The sequence below is a fragment of the Mytilus edulis genome, chromosome 4 (assembly GCF_963676685.1).
Source record: "Mytilus edulis chromosome 4, xbMytEdul2.2, whole genome shotgun sequence".
NCBI classification, from domain to species: domain Eukaryota; kingdom Metazoa; phylum Mollusca; class Bivalvia; order Mytilida; family Mytilidae; genus Mytilus; species Mytilus edulis.
The window spans coordinates 8,021,808-8,028,058 of NC_092347.1; positions in this window are offsets into that span (position 1 = coordinate 8,021,808).

Consider the following 6,251-nt stretch of genomic DNA (forward strand, 5'->3'; position numbering starts at 1 on the left):
GGAATGTTTTCATATTACCTTGCCAATACATAAAGGCGTGTTTTGACAACTAAGAGATGAAGCCATTTAATTAAGCAAATAAATATAAATAAATCAAAAATGTGTCCATGTTTGTCGAGTTTTCCTTACCATTCCCTTACTATTATTTAAATGAAACTAGATTGAATATATTTTTTAGTACAAAATTGTATAATGCCTAAATATTAAATAAATGTAAATAAAGGCAACGGTTGTATACCGCTGTTCGAAATTCATAAATCGACAGAGAAAAAAAAATTAGGGTTACAAAATAAAACTGAGGAAAACGTATCAAATATAAGAGAACTACGACACAACAGAAACACAACATTAAAATGTAACACACACAAAAACGAACTATAATATAACAATGGCCATTTTCCTGACTTGGTACAGGTCATGTTAAGAAGAAAAAATGGTGGATTAAACCTGGTTTTGTGGCATGCCAAACCTCCCGCTTTAATGGCAATGTTAATTATAAAATTGAAATGACAACATAACATGACAGGACTACAATGAATAGATGGGAGAAAATATAGGACAGAGAAACAAACGAATAACAGCCAACAAAAGGTACAAGGTTATAAAATTCAATACGCCAGACGTGCGCTACGTATAGTGTCATTGTCCCTAAGCTGTTTTACTAAATATTTAGTCTGATTAATTGCCATTTGTTTTTACAGCTGATAATATTTATTTCTATAATCTTTTTGTGTATACTAATTAGAAAAAAATGATTGTGTACAGTGATTTAAAATTATATATGAATTTTCAAAGAAAGATTCACACATTTATTTAACCATACATTGTTCATGCATGTATTGGTGGTATGTATGTAACACGTTATTTAGATAAAGATCTTTCTGAAAAGATGAACAACACCAATATAACATTTTCACATTTTTTTCTAAGTTATAAGATTATTTAGAAAACATTTCTGTATGTCAAAAAAAATATATGTATATTAACACAATTTCTTATCATTCACACAATAAAAGTACATGTAATTGAAATGTACTTTTTCATGTAATTCAAAAGTAATTTAGCATTTCATGTTTTTTCATTGTAATTAATTGAATTACATTACATTTAACTAAAAAAAAATGCTCAATTACACTTACGTTCAATTACATGGAAAGTTGTAATACATTAGACTTAATTACAATTAAATTTTCAATTACCCCATCCCTGTTGCAAATATACAAAACTTGTAGGTTTCAATGTTATCAATGACTAAAAAACATGTGTTTAGTCGATTTAAGTAGCCGGAGGTGTTTGCTTGTCATACTTTGACATCAACTTGACAATTTTACATTTTGGCGCTCAAAACGCATTTTACAACTTCTCTGTTATGTTATATAATACCACAAAAATATGTTCCCTCTATTTGTTTGCTGTGATTTAGAAATATTCAGGCGACTATGCCTACCTTGCGATTGCCGATTTCTTGTTTGATTCACCAAAATACTGTTTATCGCATTAACACTGTCGTAGGTACGCTGTAATTGAAATATGTACCAGAAATAATTATCATAGATATATGAAGATTTGTTATGAGTCCAATAAGACAACTATACATGCAAGTAACAAATTTTAAACGTAAAACAATTCAGGTCAAAGAACGGCTTTCAACACTCAGCCTTAACTAACTACAATCGGCAAGCTATCAAGGGCCCCAAAATTGACTAGTGTAAAACGATTCAAACAGGAAAAGAACGGTCTAATCTACATAAAAACGAGGAACGAGAACGTTTATGAATCACATTGAATTATTTTTTACAGAACTTCCTAAGCTTCTATCTAATACCTTATGGTTAGATGGTTCTGAACACACAAACATTACTGAATTGATCGAAGCAGGAAAATCGGATTTTGACGGTACGTACTTTTATATTTATATTTGTTCCTTTTTGAATTATTGAACTTACATGTATGTAACATAATTGTGTACATTAAATATAGTGTATTTTATTTCTCAATAGAAGAGGGTAGGGTATTGACAAACATTTGATACTTGTGACCACATTAAAGGTAACTTATCTAAGATGAGTTTATTTAATTTGTGATAACATATAACTACATAAAACATAGGCAATGTTTTGAATTGTCAATGTGTGTTTTCATTATATTACATTCCATTCATAAAATGCGGAGAAAAGTAGTTTCCATTAAATCATCTTTTTGTCCGTATTATTTCGTTTAGATTTCAGAAGGACGTTATTAACCTATAGATGCCCTTTGTGTTTTTATAGTTTTTATAGGCCACTGATATGAATTTGCTTGATGATCTATCCACGGACTCCCGACGGAAACGTTTTTCTTGCTGTTCCCCATCTTGAATTGTTTGAATCTGTATCAGTTATTACAGATGTGTCGAATTAGATTGTTGCATCTTCTTATCTTATATTTTGATTAGTGTACTATGGTCTTACTTAGGTTGGTGAGTACCAATTTTCGTAGATTGATGAACATTTTTCGTGACTACTTGATCACGTAGTCTGCATACACACTAACGTAAAATTTGTACTTTAGTAAACTTTTGAATAAGTGATTTACTTTTTCTTATGAAATTCATTTTATCCAACGAATGACACGGAATCGGCAGTTTAACCACTACATTTAGTCCTGTTTTTTAGGGGGTACAGAAACAGCTTTGAATAGTAACTTAAGGTTTGAATTTTATTTAACCTGCATTCATTGTAAATATCTATTATGAATGCAGCTGAAAAAAATGTTGGCGTCGGATTTCATATCCATTCAAATAACGTTATGGTTTTTATCTGCATGCCTTACTTCGATGAACAGTTTTGTATATTTTCGTTTTTAAGGGTGGGTGGGAATGACAGATCACAACTACGAAGAGTGCCTAGAGAATAGAGAAACATTTTAACCTTTGTAATATACGAAAGTAAATATAATGTATTTTTTGTTTAAAAAAAAAAAGAGATTATGATAAACATTAAAATAGATATTTGTTCATTTTAAAAGATCAAGATCCCTCCAGACAACCTCGATCATTTACAGAATGGTTGTCATACGCTGAACAACTAAGGGAAAATGGTAAGTGTAATGGTAAAGAAAATTAATCACCGCCTTCATTTATCAGATTTGATTTCGGTCAAAGTAATCAGTACGATATTTTACGTTTGAAGTTAGATTCATAACAAACCTGACATAGTTTTATAATATAGTTAATTGTTACCTCAGTTTTATATTAATAAGAATTAAAATGTGCTTTGTTATTAAATACAATATCAGTATTTAGTTCAAATATATAATCTTAAATTAATCCTAATTCTATCTTATTCATTCTTATGTGACGTCATTTTTCATTTTTTGATGCTCTGTTTTACTAATTCAAATGACGTCATTTTTTCGTCATTTTTCAGTTTCAAATAGGACGTCTCTTGGCGTTGAGGTTTAAACGTATTCGGATGTGTCTACTTTTGTGTTTCAAATGTCTGGTTATGTAAATGTATTTCAGTTGTTTCCTGTAATTAGTTAATACTTCAGATTTATCATGTACATCTTTTGAATATTCATTTTATTAAATTTACTGTTTGCAAAAGTATAAATTACTCTAAATTATAGGGATTTTCTGGTAACTTAACAGAAAACCCTTGCCGTTTTTGGCACAACCTTTTTGATCTTTTGGTCCTCGATGCTGTTCAACTTTGTACTCGTTTCGGCTTTCAAACTTTTGTATCTGTGCGTCACACATAGGTCTTGTGTGGACAAAATACACTTCTGGCGTATTAAAATTTTGAACTTGTTGCCTTTTGTTGGCTGTTGTTCGTGTGATTCTTTGTCAATTGTGTTCTCCAATTTATTTATATTGTAGTCCTGTGTTGTCATTTTGATGTTATATTTCATATGGCCATAAAAGTGCGAGGTTTGGCATGCCACAAAACCAGGTTCAACCCACCATTTTTTCCTTTAAAAATGCCCTGTACCAAGTCAGGAATATGGTCATTGTTATATTATAGTTCGTTTCTGTGTGTATTACATTATAACGTTGTGTCGTTTGTTTTCTCTTATTTTTGAGTGTAAATTCACATTGCGATAAGACGTGTCACGGTACTTGTCTATCCCAAATTCATGTATTTGGTTTTGATGTTATATATATATGTTATATTTGTTATTCTCGTGGGATTTTGTCTATGTGTGTTACATTTTAGTGTTATGTCGTTGTTCTCCTCTTATATTTAATGCGTTTCCCTCGGTTTTAGTTTGTTATCCCGATTTTGTTTTTTGTCCATGGATTTATGAGTTTTGAACAGCGGTATACTACTGTTGCCTTTATTTAAGTAAAACTTACTAACGTGTGTTCAGGACTTAATCTAGTTACGAATTGTACAAAGGGGACAACGGACATTTATGATTTCTAATGAATAGTGTTTCAGATGTTATATACATAGAGGAATGTTTGTAAGTGATAATGAAAACGAAAGGTAGCACAATACAAAGATTTTTTCACTCCCAATCAGATAACTTTTAACTGATGTAATTCATTTCATCCTTCTTTATATTTTATAAATGAAGTACCAAAAGAAAGAAGAAAGATTAATCTTTCAAATTGTGATAATTTCATTATGACATAATTATTACATAATTAATTGTTATGTAATTAGTTGCTATATTGTGATGTGTCCACACTTGAATGAATTTAGCGTCTTTGTTTTTCGTAGCATCCCAAAATATTTTATAGATTCTTGTACAACACAGCTTGACCTCCAAAACTGTGTCTCAGATTTCCAAAAACATCAATAGAACAAATTTTATACCCAATTGAATTTAGTGATCTCTTATGAATTGATGTTACAAACTTAATTGAAGATTTATGAGAGAATGAAATACAATAGGAAAAATCCGAGACACAGTTTTGGAGGTCAAACTGTGTTGTGCAAGAATCTATAAAATATTTTGGGATGCTATGAATAACAAAGAAGCTAAATTCATTCAAGTATGGACATCACAATATAGCAACTTATTACATAACAATTAATTATATAATAATTATGTCATAATGAAATTATCACAATTTGAAAAATTAATCATTTTTCTTTCTTTTGGTACCTCATTTATAAAATTTAAAGAAGGATGAGTGGAATTACATCAGTTTAAAGATGTCTGATTGAGGATGAAAAATCTTTGTATTGTGCTACCTTAATAAATATTTGAAATTTCGTATGCCTTTTTTTGTTTTTTTATTTAATGCAATTTAATTTCAAGAGGGACTATCTACGCAGCGTACACTACGTCACTGATGAGTCTTGTGAAGACGAAACGCGCGTCTGGCGTATTAAATTATAATCCTGGAGCCTTTGATTGACGTATTAAATTATAATCTTGATACATTTGATAACTACGTAACAAATCCGTGTCAGTAAGTACTATTGACTACAAAAAATAATCTTTCTGTTGAGCCTTATTTTTAAAAATTCTGCTGGCTACTGACATTTTTTTCAGCTATGAATCGTTTGCAGTCTGGAAGTGTAAAGCGCGGAAGGCATGGACATGATGTTATTTTGGTGTTAGATTGCTCGGAAAGAATGAAAGGTGCAAAATTTGACACAATGATCAAAACAGCAAAGACTTATGTGAATGGTAATTACTTCTACTATAAAATCGACGATGCATGACTGCCCATTACAGAACCTTTTCTCAATTGTTCGAAATCTCCAAACTACAACTAATAAATCAATACAAACCTTCTAACTCTTCGAACGTTTCTGATCTCATACATCCTAGTCTTCCAAATTTGTGTAATTGAGATTTCCTCATGGATAACAATTAATGAAATCGCTCTGAACATTTCACTTAAATAATATTTTTTGTTGACTTACAATGTATATGTGACAGAGTTATGGAGCGTTGGATATTTCGATTTTCTACATTGATCAGTCTGACGCCGATCTACACAACTAAAATTAGAATAGATTGTTTTTTTTAAATAAAATTGATATGGAATGGAGAATGTGTCAAAGAGACAACAAACCGATCAAAAATTAAAAAAAATTAAACACATTCTATTAACTTATTTCTTAATAGCTCCCTATTCGTTCGCACTTTTAAAGATCATAGACTTTTAATTTCTTTTTATTACCTATTAGTTGTTCTGTAAACACACAACTAGTGTAGTGAACTATGTAACTGTTTTATATTGATTTGCTTCTTTATAAAATGTAATTTTGTCTATTTTCTTTTTTTTAATACCGTATTTTGTTAAATTA